Source organism: Meles meles, chromosome 12 (genome assembly GCF_922984935.1).
Source record: "Meles meles chromosome 12, mMelMel3.1 paternal haplotype, whole genome shotgun sequence".
In the NCBI taxonomy this organism is placed as follows: Eukaryota; Metazoa; Chordata; class Mammalia; order Carnivora; family Mustelidae; genus Meles; species Meles meles.
The window spans coordinates 93,763,012-93,780,655 of NC_060077.1; the positions used below are offsets into that span (position 1 = coordinate 93,763,012).

The 17,644-nt window shown below is 53.2% G+C and overlaps 1 protein-coding gene across 9 annotated transcripts in view; it reads right to left on the bottom strand.

Annotated features, from left to right (window-relative positions):
* The window catches only part of ZNF516 (zinc finger protein 516), a 114,511-nt gene extending 100,359 nt beyond the window's left edge, over window positions 1-14,152 (bottom strand). For 5 of the 9 annotated variants that reach the window (XR_006820988.1, XM_046024247.1, XM_046024254.1 and 2 more), the window contains exon 1: window positions 13,967-14,152. The gene's annotated coding sequence lies outside the window, so the exon portion shown is untranslated. Of the gene's footprint in view, window positions 1-10,309; window positions 10,377-13,555; window positions 13,897-13,966 lie in introns of those variants that run through there. The other 4 variants (XM_046024255.1, XM_046024250.1, XM_046024252.1 and 1 more) reach the window with 3 other exon arrangements.
* Window positions 14,153-17,644: the final 3,492 nt, after the last annotated feature.

A 17,644-nucleotide genomic window follows, 5' to 3' on the forward strand; every position in this document is an offset into this window, starting at 1 on the left:
TAACACGATTTTGACCATTTCTCTAGCCCTTCTCGCGTGGCTACTAGGAACACTGGAGCGACAGATGCGCTCACATTCCGTGGGGCAGTGCTGGCCGAGCCGTGGCGGCCTGGGGGCCGAACCCTGCCCACCACCTGTCTCTGGACGGCTCGGGAGCTAGGAATGTGTTTTACATTCTTAAGTGGTTGGAAAAAAATAACAGAGAAAGAATAACATTTTGTGACACATAAAATCCTATGAATTTCAAGTTTCGGTGTCCACAAATAAAGCTGCTTTATTTGCTGACGTGCTGTCTCGGGCGGCTTCTGTGCTCTCAGGCAGAGCAGCTGCGACAGGAAGGGCTGGCCCTGGAGCCCGAAATACTTAATATCTGGCCCTTCACAGAAAAAGCCCGCCGACCCCACAGACCCCTCATTTCCAAAGCTGGGGAGGGTGGGCTCCATCCTCCTCGGGCTCCAGGGGCACCTCCCTTTCCAAAACCTTCCTGGGTAAGGCCGGGAGCCCAGGGCGGGGCAAGCCCCCCCAGCTGGCTAGGATCACTGGGGGCCGATGTAGGGCCCGCCCCCCGCTTCGGATCCTTGGACCACCCTGTAGATGTCCCCTTCCTAACGGATGACTCAAAGTCCTTGTCCTACGAGGAGATAGAACTACTATCTGCCACATTCCAGCCCCCAAAGGCTCGGGCAACAGGTTCCCTCTCGGGGGCCCTCGCCCTGGCTCCCAGCTTCTCTGCGGTGGCTCTGGGTAACCCCAGCCATCGCGCAGGCAAAGGAGCTTGGAGAGTGGGAGGACGGGTCCTCCCCGGAATGACGTCTGCACGATGACACAATTCTAGGGGGCTGAGACCAACCCTCCCATTAACTCCACTTTCCAACAACCCTGAGGAAGGTCATAAACTCAAGGTGACTGCCCAGAAGAGGTCTACAGAGAGAGCCCAGCTACGGGGCTTTGACCAAGTCCCCTGCATGGGTCTCAGCATGCTCCCGGGGGCTCAGGGGCTAGAAAGGCCTCCCGAGCTCCTAACGGCTAGAAACACCAAGCAGTACCCACAAGGAACGCGGGCACTGCCTGGCTCACCATGGGCGTGTGATCAACGTCTGTGGAAAGGAAACGAGGCTTGACAGAGCACTCACGAGCTATTTACTTGGGGGCCCATCCAGGCCTTCGCCAACGGGGATTCAAGTCTATAACAAGACATTAGTAACAAAAATTAAACTTCTAATACAATGGGAAACTGTAACGCAGTAACTTGGTTTGCATTTTAGGGTGATTCAAAAACAGGTCTCGGTGCTTTGGACTTTGTTATCATTCATTCCGTTGGTTCTTTGAAACACGCACCACGAGAACCATCTTTCGAGAGTCACTATGCACTGGCCGTAAGACTATAACCGAAGACACTGTTCACATCAAAAAATAATGGTAATACCCTGTACAAAAACAGCCAGTATCAGAACCAACGTAACAACGTCCCCTCTAGTGTCTGTGCTGGAGGCTCTCCTTCCACAGGAGAACCGATGACTTCCGCCCTCGTCATCAACTCAACACACAAACGGCAGGTGTCACTCCGTGTTTCAGTCACCAGAAAGCTCAGACTGAATTCTGGTTCAAGTACGGCCCCTGGAAGGAGCGTTGTGATTGGCTTGATCCCCCTATTTTCCCCTCGTCACGGTCTATTATTTCATTTCCTCCTCCTTGGTTTTTCTTCATGTTTCGCTCTGTATTTAAGGCGTGTTGCGGACGGCATGAGACGCGCATAAACCAGCAAACTCTTACTGCCGACACAACAAGATTTCCCTGACCGGATACTCAAGCCTGCAAATACGCATTCGGAATGATGTCCGTAAGTGAGACACCGACCAAACAGATCTACGCAATCCCGAGTTCATGCTGGACCCACTACGTCCAGTGGGTCATGGAAACTTCTAGAAAGGCAGCAAACTACTTAGAACAGAGTCGTTGGTAAATCATGAAACGTATTCAGTACCATCTTCTCCAGAGAAGGAAAAAGAGATTCTAAATCGGAGTCTCGACGTACTGATTTTTCCTCTGACATGGAAAGCTAGACCGTGGCCCTGTGTGCGCACCCAGAGCAGGGATCCGGCTCAGCTTTCTAAGCGGCTCTTGCGCAATGAAGCAAAATGCGTGGAGTCCAGGCCCAGCTCCCGGGGGAGCCCAGGCAGGCGGAGCGGGCAGAGACCTCCCCACAGACTGGTAACGAGCTGCAGGCATCCACAGCAACCCGGAGCCCAGCAACAGCAGCCAGCCAGGGCCACGGGCTGCTGCGTGTGGCTGCTCGACTACATGCCCACAGGCACGCAGGAAATGCGGGTCTCCCATGTGTGGCTCACTCCCCGGCCCACCTTCCTTCCTCTCGGTCGCCTTGCGGCCCCCGTGCACCAAGGATGTGTGGAGAGAAGCGCCACTCCCCAGCCCGTCCCAGCCAGCAGCTCCCCTCCTGGATGTCTGTGGCCCCCCCACCCCCTCTCTCAGAGCACCCACCACACAGAAGCCTGCTCTCCACCGACACCCCTGCACCCCAGCACCGGCTGCGGCTTCGCACGAACGCCCAGGAGAAACCGCTGCTCTACCAACAACTCTCGTCTGTCTTCTCCACCCCTCTCCCTGAACTTTTTTGTGGTGTCTCTTTTTTCTCTTAGGGCTTTCTATCCCATGCTGGTCATTTACTTCCTATGGTTACCATCTCATAAGAAGGGTTATTATTGGTGCTACTGTTGGGCTTCCCAAGAAAATCGATTTCCCGGCCCCGTGCTGAGCTGGGGTCTGTGCAAACTGCTGCAGGTGTTCGCTGATCTGGGCTTCCCTCGTGTCTCTGGCCGGGAGAGCTGTAGGAGCCTTGGACGGGATGGCCCGTCTGGTTCTCACAGTGCCTCGAGGCCCCACGGAGAGGCGCAAACATGAAGCCCACATTTTTCTTCTCTCTGGGGCTAGAGCTGAGCACCAGAAGGTCAAACTGGCATGGGGCAGTATACCACCCACGTCTTAAATACCCCATCACTCGCAGGGACTACACTCTCCAGCACCTAATGAGCTCTCAATCAAGGTCACCTTGAAAGTGGGCTTTCGCCCACCTCCCCTTGCTGTGGCATCCAGCATGCGCTGGGAACTGGGAACCCGGAAACCTGTCTGAGCTCTGCTCTGTGGCCGTGGCCTTCACCGAACCACTGAATCCATCTGCCTTCCAGTTCCCGAAACATGTCAGGATTCTCCCCAAACCACCTCCAAGATTTCCACCACGTATAATACAAATGTTAGCCTCAATCTGAAAGCCCAGACAGAAATAACACAAATTTACAAAGAAAGATAAATATAGCCAAAGAGTACACGTTTTCCTTCACTGTACTTCATTGTATAGACGTGACTGAACGCTCCTTGGAAACCCGGAGTGAGGACCCACGTTAACTCTGCTCCAACCAAAAAGGTGCGGCTTCAGCGCCCACCAGCCCATAAGCTTCTACAAGGTGCCTTCACGGCCCAGCAGCTCTACACTGGGTCCAAGACGGCCTACTCCATCCGCAGGCAGCCGGCAGGCCGCCATGAGGATGGCGGGAAAGGCACGCGGACAACGGCCCCTCTACCCTCCGAAGCCGAACAGCGAACACAGACTTACCTCATCTCCAATCACAGCCCAAATCCGAGCTGCAGGAACCTCCTTTTTTAACCGATTCCTCCAGATGCTGAAAACTGGGTAGCTGTTAGAAAAATTAACCTTCCTTTGGAAATTTCAGAGTCAAAGCAGCCTGCGCTCTGTCATCAATCTAGGACCCGTACAGGAGGCAATCTTCCCGGAAAACCATTAACAGATCCTGCTTTTCTGTCACCAGGGTCATTTACTGAGGCCAATTTTAATCCTGCCGCTAAACCACTAATCCCACGACTCTACAGAATTGTCCCCAAGTTTACGTTGCTATGGCGAGGACTTTTATGTGAGGAATTCACGTATTTACTCCCAGTCATGTTTTTTAAGTTGGCTTTAGGAATAAGATCCCCTTCCTTGCCCCTTCTGTTAAGAAGTAAAAAGCCATTTTTGGACTCAAGACGGCCCTGAACACCTGGGCCGGGCCGTGCTCACCACAATAACGCTAATGTAAATTACGTGTGGTGTTACTCAAAGGGATAAATTATCGTCATTATGCTAATGGTCACGCTAAAGACATGAAAAGCTTTGGTATGATGAATCAAATCTGGTGGGAATATGATTATCAATGTGAATGATGATATTTTCTCAAAGTGGCATAAAAACGTTCTCTCCATGTCACTGATAATGTCAATATAAATTATGCATCACCAGAAGCGGCATTCGAGCACGTCACTGCGATGCTATGAGACACCCAGGCCCGCCTTCCCGCCCACAGATGCCCTGCCACACGCGTGTGCAAGAAAAATGTGTTTACTTCTTCTCTTAAAACAGGAGAACCAGTAGGACGAAGCCACAGAGGCAGATCAACGAGAGGAGTACAGGGAGACGCCCTGGCTCCCGCCGCTAACAATGGGAGCACAATCTTCATGCTGGTCCCTGCTTGTAAATTTCCGGGATGTCGCCTAAGAAGCCACTCTGGTGAATTACTCACAAGACCGTCCACAAATCCGAAAGCAGTATGTGTAAACAAGTCACTGAGTGAAGGCATCACTGCTCTGTCTCTGCGTCATCCCAGAACAGCACCACAGAAGTCCAACTGGGAAGCGGGATTGTCCGTCTGCTCAGGAATCCGACCCATTTAAAAAAAATAGCCAAGTCTTTAAGCGGGGAGAAAAAACACATTTTTTCAGGTCTAGCTTAAAATCACTAAAATAATCAGGAGCTAAACACGGCCTATCAGCCTATCCACAACCCACAGAAGTTTTAACTACTCCCACTGGGCTCTGTAGTTCCCTGAATTAACACAGTCAACCTTGAATATCAAACTATTTCCCATCAAAATTATTGCAGGAAAGAGACAAGTGATACTTGCTCACTACGCTGAAGCGTCAGAGGAACAGGAAGCGGCTGAGCCGCGGGCAGCCCGCCCCCACTCTGGATGCATTCTTCCCTGTACTAAATTTCAAAGAACCTTCTCGAACGCTGAAATCAATCAATGCCTAACACCATGCCAAGTCAGCCCGAGCAATATAGGTTAAATAGTGCCATATGGCAAAGGCAGACACATGTTGCCCTTTTCTGAAACAAAGGGAAAAATTCCTAAACAAATATCCTTTACTTTAACACGGGAAGAGCTAAAGACAGGGGTTTCCAAGTGTTACTAAATAATGCTGCAAATTCTATTTTAATCCTTAACCATCTGGGGAAAACTACAGAGTTTTAACAGAGAACCTGGATTTTTGAGTCTCTCTCTTTAACGATGTCCTAAAAGCTAACACCACATGTTAGCCTAAGCTCACCATCCCCTAAATGAGCAAGAAAATAACAGGACAGCTGCATCCAAAGGCCGAGGGGCCATCGGCAACTCCCCGGGGGGGGGGGGGGGTGCAGATCCTCGGGAGACCAGTCTACCTGCTTCTGAAGGAATAACACGCCAGATTAATTTGGCCTTGAAATCAAATATATTAAAAATCTCCGCCTGCATTCAGCACTCCACTGAGGAAGTGTCTGAACTTTACAGTCATATATAATACCCATCTCTGAAATTTTGATTAAACAACTTGATTAAATTCTTGACCAAATACACATACACAGCCAGAAAGAAAAAAATCTACCAGAATGAACGCACATTTGAAATAAATAGCAAAATGTACCTGAGCCCAATATAGTCTCTAAATGATTTATCTGTTCCATTCCCCTGTGCAGTGTTTTCTTTATTACTTTACACACATTTACGTGTTTACGTTCTCATAGTTGCGTCTCTAATTACTCCTGCTCTGTGAGCCTCATACCAGTGGAATCGAAGAATGAGGGCCAGATCGTTTTGGAGAACTACTTTTAAGGAATGTTGAGAGCCACAAAATTACACTCCTTCACACTGTGCACGTCTGCCGCCGGGACACGTCTCATTCTGGACATAAATAATGACAGCCAGTTCCAGCTTCGCAAAGAAAGGCTTCAGCTGTTCAAATCACGTGTAGCCAGAAGCAGGGGATAAGGGATACACAAAACGGACAGTTGCAACTGCTCATTTTTACCAGTCCGTCGAAAATATACTTGATATACCCCAGTGGGGGGCACAGATTCCAAATCTAAGAGATGCATTTATAGGGCCTGGAGATGTATCCTCCCAGCTGTTAGAGTCACACCCCAAAAACAGTCCTCTGTCGAAGAAAATTAATTTCAAAATAAACATGCATTTTTAAGAACTGGGTGAGACATTTTTAATCCATTGTGAATGTTTTTCTTTATTCATCTCCTAAAGTTAAAGTTACTTTTACTAGTAAATTCTCCATAAACATTTGATGTGATTCTTTCCTTAAAGTGGGTTTGTGACAAGTCACCGATATTCCCGAGAATTCTAAGACAGTCCCAGCTAAAGCTCGATGATGAAGAGGATGTCCCATACCCTCTGCCCACCCCTAACCCACCCTAAAAGGTGGGGAAGGGGAGGTCTCAACCCACTCCATGCAGAGGTCATCCCCTATCAAAGAGAAGTGTCCCACCCCAAACTCCCTTGTTTCTGGGACCAGTGAGAACTGAGGCCAAGGCTTGAATCTGAAAAATGCTGTCACTCACGTGGCCCCGAGACCTATTCAGGCCCGTAACAGGCTGCTGCCAACACACTGTTGGCCGCTGGCCATTGGGGGGAAAGGTTGGCAGTGACAGCCCCAGAGAGAGATACAGGACAGGACAGGAGGGAGAAGAGGGTCTCTGTCACACCGGGTGGCCCGGGCCACGAGTTAGCACTAAGCCAAACACAGAGCAGGAGTCAAAAAACTGCTGGTACCCCAAGTCCTGGGCAAACTGAATGGCGGGCAGCCCACAAAGACCCACCTGCAGCCGACACCCCCCCAGACGCCCCAGCCCGCCACCCAACCCCGTAACACTCACGGAGAGGCGGTCGGCTCAGACCTCAGAACCACCCGCGTCCCGACTCTGTACTTCACCTGAAAAACGCGGACCCAGAAGGCTAGTCCTTTCCTACCCACAGACTCAGGGTCTGGGAGCCGAAGTCGGCGACACAGTCACTGCGCATGTTTACACATCACGAGTTCTGGAAGCACCGGTCGAAGCGGCCAAGCGGTAAGCAACCCTCGGAAGGTCCAAGTACCGGCTGCTGGTTCAGCCATCAGTTCAAGTACAGAGCAGGAGTCTGCCAAGGGTCAGGGCAAGGCACGGACACTGGGCTCCGCGAGGGTGGGGCACGGCCCCTAGCTTTCTCTGGACTTCGGTCAGGAAGAGGAGAGCTAATTCAACTTCTCTCACAGCCTCTAGAACTTTGGAGGGGGAGGGGTGAAGGCAGCGAAGGGATGCACTTCGGAAAGAGCTCATGGGAGCACCGAAATGCACAAACACTGCCAGCACCGAAGACGGCTGCTTTTGAGGAAGGAACGTTACTTCTATATTCAAATATTTATAATGCAGATGTGTAATCAAGCGAATGGAACTTTCTTTTGCTTTTTTCCATTATGTCTCTGACTTCTGCTTCAATCCATGCCCTTGAGAAAGTCTCGATGTCTCTGGCTAAATTTGGTTTCAAACACCAGCGGAAAAGCTCCGTTTCCTGCACCTTTAATACAGATGCTTTATTCAGTTAGAAATCGAGTCGCAAGCAAAAATACCACTTTTAATTATATAATTAACACCTGCCCTGTTCTTCAAGGTTGAAAATGGAATAAAACCCAAAATAGCATCCGGTCTTGAACATTGAAAACAAGCGCAGGAGAAAAGGAAAGCGCAGGCCTTCGGACAAGCTCCTCTGTTCTGTGTAACCAGCCTCTCCTCCAGAGTCTATTCCCGGGACGTGAGGGTATAATGCACTTGAAACTCTACACACACTGCCCTGCCAGACTCACAGCCACTCCCACAAAAACGCCTGTTTAAAAGATTCCTTCTGGTACATTACAAATAAGACCAATAGCTATCCTGGAAAATGAATACATAAAAATCCACAACGACCCATTCAACTGAGTGCTGGTTTAGCAAGAACAGAGTAGATGAAACTCTACTCAACGTCCTCGGTCACATTACCACCTTTCCCTATTTGGTCAGACTGAAAACGCCGTCTGAGACAGAGCATACCTCCTTCTCCAATATTCTCTAAAGAGGTCTCTCTTCTTTTCCATGGGAGTGTTCGGACACAACATCCACATCAAATTCATCAACCTATAAAACTCAAACATCTCCATGTAGGAGAAACTAAGGTACATGAAGGTAAAGTTCAGTTTATGGACATGAGAACAACATGCTTTCCCATGGACCAGCTTTCAAAAACCTCTTTCTCTTTCCTCCTTCAAAGTCTCTGGGCCAACATCAGCCAGAGTCAGACACACAGGACCTCAAAGGCCCAGAACACCTGAATCCCGCAACCGTCCAGCCCCCTTCAAAGGCCGTTTACCAGTCACAACGGGACACACAGCGATGCACTCAGCTCTTCTCCTGAGGGTGAACAGCCGCACACAGGGCAAGCTCCCGCTCTATATGTTTCAGGTACCGGGCCATTTGGAAAGAGGACTCCGGTAAAGACTTCCAGAAATAAAAATAAGCAAAACTCCCCTCTCTCTGCACTGCTGAGCACTGTGCCTCCCCAAGCGTTGCTCTGTTTCCTTCCAGGGAGGCGTTCCCGCTCTTCCTGGTCATTTTATTACACATCCCTGGGGAACGCGAGTATTTTTTAGGATGTTATTATGCTCTGAATGTTTCAGTATATTCAAATAAGCGAATTTAAGGAAACAAAGTCCTCCTAAGGAACTAAGAAAAACACTAGACTAGACCCACAGGCTTGGGCTGAGGCCCGGCAACATGCTAACTGGAGGACTCAAGTCTGAGGCTTGGCTGCTTCTGGCAGGGCCCACCAGACAGTCCGGGAGCCCAGTGAAACTGAAGATGTCCTCCTCGGGTCAGCAGCGCCCAGACCCAGGCTCCAGGCCAGCTCGCACCACTCACTCCCCAATTTCACCAAGAGGGGAAGCTCCTAGTCATGGGCCCAGAGGCCTGGGGTGTGTTTAGTTCTAGCGGGGCTGCGTCAACATGCACAGCGCCGCTATTTCGACGCCACAATCGAAGAATGTAAGGGAGAAGGAGGAGGAAACAAACACACGATCAAACGATAAGGCCAGCCTTTCCACGCGGCAGCACGGAGGAGCCTATCGAATAGCACACATGCCTCGTTCCTTAAAGTAGCACTTACATTCCTAAACCAAAATACTCCCATCATATTAATAGGGGCTTAAAGCATCATCTGGAGAGGATCCTGCTGGGGGGTCGCCAGCCCTGCTCCCACTCTGGTCCCTACTTCAGTGCATTTTGTCACAGGGCCACAGGACAGGAGCCCCCGTTTCTGAATCATCTTGAACCAGGATCACTTAATGGCAGGTTCACGGGGGAGGGGGGAGACGCCCTCGGGGCATGTTTAATGGAGACCACCACCATCTAAAGTTCCTTTTGTGACTTGCTGTTGGGTCCCGCAGCCCCTGCCCTTTGTTACATAGTGGACACCGCCGGCAGGCCCGGCCCCACGCCCTCGGGCACATCTGGGCTTCCAGGAACTGCCCCCCGCGTCCACGCGGGCCGCGGCCGGCGGGACGGAGAGAGGCCACGCAGGCAGGACGCCACACCCACGCGCGGCAGCCCCTCGCGGGGCCCGCGGGCTCCCCCGCGCCGCCCACCCCGCGCGCCGGCCGGCCCGGATCAGGTGTGAATACTTATGTAATCGTCCTCGGGGCCACGCCTTTGCCCGCGCCCCACCTCCGCCAGAACAAAGTGAAGTTTAAAATAGAAACCAATTACCTGGCCGCGGCCTCGCCTCGGCCCCCGGAGCGCGGCCCGCGCCGCCGCGCAGACCCCCGCCCCCCGACTGCGCGGAGACACGCGCCCCCCCCACCCCCCGCCCGGGCCAGGCCCCCGATCCCCGCCCCCGGCCCGCGCAGACCACCCCCCCCCACCCCGGCCAGGCCCCCCCCCACGCCCCGCGGAGACCCACCCCCCCACCCCCCCCCCCCCCCGGCCAGAACCCCCACTCCCCGCCCCCACCCGCCAAGACCCGGGCCGTCGGGCCCAGCGGAGACCCCCGCCCCAGGCCAGGCCCCCCCACTCCCCGCCCCCGCCCCGTGCAGACCTCCGCCCCGGCCAGGCACCCCCCCCCCCACCCCGACCCCTTCCCCCCAGCCCGCTCCCGCCCCAGCTAGGCCCCCTCCGGGCCGCACGGACCCCCGCCTTTGTTACGGTGCGAAGTTGGGCCGTGGGTCCCCGTCTCTTTCACTTCTTGGGTTACAGTGCAGGCGAGTGACGTCCGCTCCACATGACGGGGGCGGGGGGCGGGCGCCGGGGGGCGGGGGCGCGGGCCGGGCCCTCCCCCACCTCGCTGCCCTGCCCGCCCCGCCCACAGCCCGCCCCCTGGCAGCCCAGCAACAAGCGGCCGCCGCCCCCGCCCCCGGGGCGGGCAGGTAAATCCCCCCGCCCCCGCCCCGCCCCCGCCCCGCCCCCACCAGCGCGCCCCGGGCCCGGCGCCGCTCGCTCGGAGATACATAAATAGGAATGATTTAATCCCGCCACACCTCCCCCCTGCTGCCCATTCCTCACTCGGCGAGTTCACCGAGGTGGGGGCGGGGGTGGGGAGCAGAATCGGGTCGAACTGCGGGGCCGAAAATAGCCGGAGCGGGAGGATGGGGTCGGACACTACCTCGTAACTGAGTTGGGTTCTCGCAGGGGGGCACGACGGAGGTCGCCTGGGGCCGCCCGTGGACCCCCGGGGTAACCCCGGTGCGGCCGGGCAGACGGGCACCCCGCGCGTGGACGAGGGCGGGGCGCGGGATCCCTCCCCGGGGCCTCCCTCACGGGGTCTCGGGGGCAGGAGGAGCCCCACGTGGGTCCGTGGCCGGCGCGCGGCGACAGCAGCATCCAGCCCGGAACGACGCAGCGCGGCACCGGGAGCCCCGCGGCAGAGATGCTGCGTGACCAGGTCCAGCCCGCGCGCGTCCGCACACCGCGACCGACGCTCCCGGGGAAGCTGGCGCCAGGTCAGGCCGGCACGAAGCGTGGGGCGGCCCGAGACGCGCTCCGCCCGTGAATGTGCCCATTGTGCGGGGAGGACCCGGCGGGCGCTCGGCGCTCCCAGGTCGGGCGGGCAGCACAGCCTCTCCCGACCGCGCGCGGGTCGCGCTCTAGAACCTGCCGTGGCCTCGGGGTGAACTTTCAGCGCCACCGCGCAATGTGAAGTTGTGAGGCGCCCGCGTCCGCACTTCGGACGGATTCACACCCATTCCCCAGCGCCGCTTCTTTGTGCGCTCTGCGCCTGGCGGGCGGGCTCCGTGCCCCGCACCCCGAGCGCGCGAGGCCGCGCCCGCCGCGTGGGAACGGGACGGAAGGGACCGCACGGTGCGACCCCCGCTGCTGGAAGCGGGATCCCACCACTCCCGTCCTGCTCCCCCTCTGCAGGCTCCGACTGGAATCCGAAAGCGGCTCTCGAGCGCCCATTCTTTGCAGGAGGGCCCTCGGAGGAGGCGAGGTCCCCACTGCCACTGCTGCGTGCCCATCTAGCTGCCCCGACCCAGGTAGGATCGTGTCCACGTCTACAGCACGGGGCTGTGCACATCAGGAGCTGCGGACGCGCGGGGCTAGTAGCACCGAACCGTGTGCGTACACATGGGCGCATGCACGCGCGCGCGCACACGCACACTCCAAATTACCTCCGGGATGGAGAAAGCCGCTGCGGATTGGCCGACAGAGCCGTCACTCACACCCAGGGGGCAGGGAGACTTTGCAAGGCTGTTTCCTTCTTTTTTTTTTTTTTCTTTTCTTTTTTTTTTTTTTTCCCTTCCCTCCCTACCGTTTCATTTAATGGTAAAACAACAGCAGAGCCCTGAAAGTTAGCCATCTGCGCGGAGAGTTTGCTTTCTTTAACGACGGGGGCGTCAGACAATATCCATTTAAATATATTTTGTTCTTCCACAATGGCTGAAAAGGGAAATTAGCAATCCGGGGTGGGGGCGGAGAAGGAGCTAGGAGTGAGGAGGAGGGGGGTCATCCGGAGGGGTGGACGCGGAGTGAAGAGTTGTTCTCAACGCCCAAAAAAGACTTTGACCTTTATTGATCTCGAAATTAAAAAATGTTTTTCACAGATCAGATTGTAACAAACGCCGGTCCTAATTTATGCACTCATTATTTTAATTTTATTATTTAAGCTTGCGCCAGCAATCCTGTTTCCTTAAGAAAGAACTGACCTATTTTTGGCTGGAGATAAACGATCATGTTAACAGATGTTAATCTTGTAATCTGTTTTTCCTGTAAGCACTTTACATACCCGGGTTTCAGACCTTAAAAATAACATCTTTTCCAAAAAGACCTGACGTCACAATTCACTCCCTGAAAAATCACCCCCCCTCCAGTTTTTTTCCTCTGCAATGATTTCAAAGACATTAAATCTTTTTCACTTTATAAATGCTGATTTGTTCTGCCTCAACTCCCACAGGCTTCTATTTGCATTTCAAATTCCACAGGTTACACCAGTCGCCTTTTCAAAAAATGTAAACCAACAATGAAGCAGCAAATGGCTTTTTGTGCATCTGGATTAAATAAGGCACAGAATGAATATATTTAAAGAGAGGGCTGAGCAAGTTGATCTTTGCACACCCGGAGACCAAGTAAGTCTTTATCAGTAAGCCAGCAGAATGAGTAAGATGCGACACACAAACCCCAGAAGGTCCTGGTCTGATCCCGGTCTGCTGCGGGGAGCTTATTAACACGGATAATAAATGGGGCTGACTTACAGACCCACATTTTCGGGTAAAAGGCTGGGTCTCTCTGGTCCCTAATTGCAAGGCTCCACCGGCTTCCCTGCCCACTACCACTGATTGTCAGCCCACACCAACCTCCTCCACAAACCGCTGTTTTAAATCTCCAACTCGACTGGCTTTTAACAAACTTATTCACACAAAGTTTCTTTAAAACTTGACGAGGCGGTTTATTCTAAACACTGATCTCAACTATTCGGTGTGTTAGTTCTCCCTGGAAATGGCAGACGAGGCGCTTTTCCAACCACCGCCCCCCCCCCCCCAGCATTCTCCTTTGCTCGTATATCCCCGGGTACATGTCGCAATCAGGACCTCCCCAACCCCCACTCCGACCCCCGCCAGGCTAGGTGCATCTGCGAGGAGCCCCTGCCACCCCGAGCCCTCTCCCCACCCCTCAGGGTCACTGAGAGAACCCCCACCCCCACCCGGCCCTAACTTCCCTTCCGGGCGCACTCACTTCTTTAATGTTAGGGTCACTTACACGCTCCCAGCTAATGGGCATGCAGCTAGGGGAGGGGGAGGCAAAGCACCCCCCCCCACACACACACACACACGCCAACACGTACCCGAGGCAGCAGCGCTCGGTGCCCACAGGCATCGATCCCATCAGCCAAACCCTTAATAATTGAAGCGGCTCCTCGGGCCCCGCAGTCCCATCACCCACCTTCATTAGCCGGAGCGTTTTACTTTAAAGTAAGGCAATTTGCTCTTTGTCTCCTAATGGATGGAGAGCGCATCCGAGCTCCCCTCCTCCCGCGTCGCCTTCGACGAAGTGTACAAAGCCAGAGCCTCTTCCGCGCTCCCACCCGGCCCCCACCCCGCCCCTCCACTGCGGTAAAAACCACCTCCCAGCGCTCGCCTCGCCGCCCGAAGTTGCATCTTCCCTCTCCTGGAATTGCCAAGCAGAGCAACTACCCACACGGAAGCCCAGCCGCCCTCCCCGCGCCCAGGAGCCCCTCCCCGCCCCCCCACCCCCGCGGCGCACACCGGGGTCCCGGGCACCGCCAGGCCCCGGGCCCCGCGCCCCCGCCCCTTGCGGGCCCCGCGGCGCCCCCCACCCCACCTCGGCCCCTACCTTGGCGGGAGGCGGCGGGCCCGGGGAAGAGGACGCGCACGCCCCGCGCCTCTGAAGGTGAAGCCGAGCGCCCGAGGCGCGGAGCCGAGCGCTGCACTAGATCGACCGCGCCAGCTGCGCCCGGGCGCGGGGGACGCGCGAGGGCGCGCGGGGCCCGCCACGCGCCCGGCCCCCTCCCCGCGCCGCCCTCGCGCGCCCCGGACGCGCCCGCCCCGCAGGGACCCCGGCGCCGGCCGGGCTCGGGGGGCTGCGCGGCGGGAGGAGGGGGCCGGGACCCCGCGGCCGGGCGCAGGCCCGAGGCTTCCCCCAGCCACGGAATGGTCTGCCCTGTAGGAAACGCACACGCTGCACTATTGTCTCATCAGCACAAAGTTCTACCACACTGCGGGCAAAGTCTGGAGGCTCGCGATGACTCAGACGCAGATAATTCTTCCCCTAATAGCACTGAATCACGATCCCAGCGGCTAGTTGTCGCCCCTTCTCCTCAAGGACCGACGCTGCCGCAGATCCAGTTACGGGAAGCTGTTTACGCGCGCACACACGGACACACACGCACGCGTCCATACGTGCAGACGTGTCTGAACGCGTTTTCAGCCGACTGGGCACCTGAGCACGGAGCCTGGAGTCCAGACCTGTACGTGGGTATCCCTCCGGTGGTCCCAGATACGTGTGCATTCCACACGGCCAGGGTGTGCGTTTCACTGAACTTCCTAGTCAGTGTGTTGGGGGTACTCGGTAGATTAAGTCCTGGGTCAGACCCAAGTCTGGAGAGACTTCAGAACGAGGACTTTGCTATATGGCAATTTAGAAACGACCGTGGGCTTTTATTTTTATTTTTATCCTTGGAAAGTTCAACTCTAATTTTTTTCTGTTTTTCAAACCATTTCTTCACCCCAGCTGCTCTCCGCGGGCCGTAGTTAGTGGCAGCAAGTTAAGTCTGGGAATAGAAATCCCAATTTGACTCCAAGAAGCAATCATGGTACACGGGGCGGGGGGAGGGGGAGGCGCAGACGGGTAAGGGGCGGAGGAACGCGGAGAGGGGAAGAGGAGAAAGAGAAGGGGCGCGCCCCTGAATCAGCGATGACGCAGAGCGAGGGAGTTGGCCTGCGGAGGGGAGCACTGTCTTCTCCCACCAGGCTCCTGGCCATATTGTTCTGCTCTCCTCGTGATAACTCCGCAGTGGAGATGGATTCCGTCCAAGACACCGACGTAGCTGGGCTTCGCCATCAGCGCTGCAGTCCGGCGTCACCTTCCGCCGTGGCAATTTCTCTCTCCGCGCCCAAAGCTCGCTCACACTCCACTGCCGATGCAGCTCGGGCCCTCTCCAACTTAGGGCATTTACAACAGAAACTACTAAGGACGAGCTCCAAAGGGAGGAGCTTGTGCCTGCAAAGCTGAACTCTCAGACACAGGGGCCATTCTGCACGTGTGCGTGCGTGCGCGTGTGTGTGTCCGTGGAGGAAGGGGGCAGCAAGAGCGGGAGGACCTTTGCGGAAGGATCTTCGAATCCTAAAATGTAAAGCTCCTTGTGATTAATGGTCTGCTTTAATTAGGATAGCAGGCACAGAGGTAAAGGTCTTTGGCGATTGCTGCAGGTTTGGGGGATGAGTGCTTAAATGGCCTGTATTCTTAATCAAATTTAAGTCTGGTTCACAGAAAAGTACTGAAGACCACAACTCATTACAGTACCCTGTGAAAATGCACAAGTGAAAGTACCCCCCAGTTGAACTAATTCCACGGATATAAATGGCGTACACAGACTTAGAGAAATCCTCACGTGTTATACGTGTGCACCCACAAAGATTATAATATGCCTCCTTGGAATTTTAATAGTTGTGTTTGTCATATTTGGGAACGGATTTGAGTCAACAGTAAAAATCCACTTCGTTCATCTGCATTCTTGGGTCTATTTAAGACTACAGTGTTGCACTAATAACTTCCATGTGTTCAAAATTGACAAGTTAGATCAAGGGACGGTAGGTCAGCAAAATTTCCAAACTCCTCCACATATAATTGTGATTTTCATGACTTGCCTCCTTTCTGTAGCCTGCTTATCACCCACATGTGATTTCACTCAGGGCAGAGCCAGTTCTACAATAATACCGTTCTTTTAAAAGATTTCCTTTCTCCCCTTCTCTACAATGCATGCAGAATCCGAGAATGTAATTCGAGAGACAAGCCAGGGTTACATTCTGGAAAAACAGCAGCTTGCCAGCCAGCAGGTCTCGATACTGCCAAGGGTGCCACAGTGCCCGGCGAGATAAGTGTTTACATTATTTGTGCACCAAGCCACTGGCGGAGGTCCGTTTGTCAGGGTACTCTTAGCTTGTTCCAGGACGGGGCAGGGCGTGTAAAAATAAAATATTTAGCAAGGCTTCCCATACTCCTACAACATGTTTAGCATTGCTAAAATTTCAAGTGTTTAATAATATCTGCAAAGACTTCAAGTAGCTCTGAAAGATTAAGAACACTGTTTCCGCACAAAACACAAAACCCTGAAATCCTTCAAAAGAGGTTCACCTCGTTTGAAATGTTTAATTACAATATTTGGGTGGAGAAGCGTGATATTACTAGATTACTGGTTGCATACATATTTGACTATTTACAACTTTATCACAGGCAATAATTCTGCTGAATGAAATAGATGGAGAAGAAAACATTTTCTCTTGTGATTGTCTAATGAATTATTTGTTCAGCATTTGGGACTCTGCTCCTTCAAGCTAAGGAAAATGGCATTTTAATGCAACAGCACTCAGTGGCTTGTCTGCAGAACTTAGGCGGGAACATGATTGGTGAACATTTGGATCAGAAAGGTTCTGGAAGAGTTCCATTAAAGAAGAGCTAAGAGTGAGAGACAAACAAAAAGAAGCCCAGGAAAGGCCTTGTCTGTCTGAAAGCTGGAACTGAAACTCTTAAAAGTATGAAATCCAAGACAAACTAAAAAATATTTATTAAATATGCATGCTTAAAAATTTAAGTGCACTGCCTATTAGTAAATATTTAATGTTAATTCTATCTCTGTGCAAATTTGTACCCTATATCCCAGATTACATCTGAGGAAGGAGAATGACAGTGGCACCTAATCTAAGGGTAATTCGCTCTTTGAACTGACTTACATTTACAGATTTAAGAGTGGACAAGGGGTAAATTTTAGTTAAATTGTCAACAACTACTCCAAGGTACGGACTGTTTTAGGAACAGTATACCTGTTGACCACCTTCGTATCGTGTGGAGTAGGTAACAATTTCATGTGTAAATGGAAATTGGCTATTTCTTTCATCATTGATGGTTTCATAAATATTGCCCCAATCCTAACTTGATGGGGTTTTTTCCTAAAATCTTAATTTTTTTCACAGAACTTGGAAACTAAGAGACTACACTGCATTTAGAATATGGAGGAAGAGGAATTTAATACAGGGTGATCCCCTGCAGAGAAGGAGGGCAAAGTTGTAACAATATTAAATAGTCTTCTACAGAGTGGTTTCAGAGGGTTGAATTTGGAGGTAACCAGCAGAAGGTCTTTAATCTTGGTGTAGGAAACTATCTTAGTCCTGGTTTTTTAAGCTTTTTCCCTTGAAGGTGATGAACTGTAGCAATAAAATAGATAATAACTTTTTCTTATACACACACACACACACCCCTAAGTGATCTATGCCCAAATCCTCCCATGTTTATCGT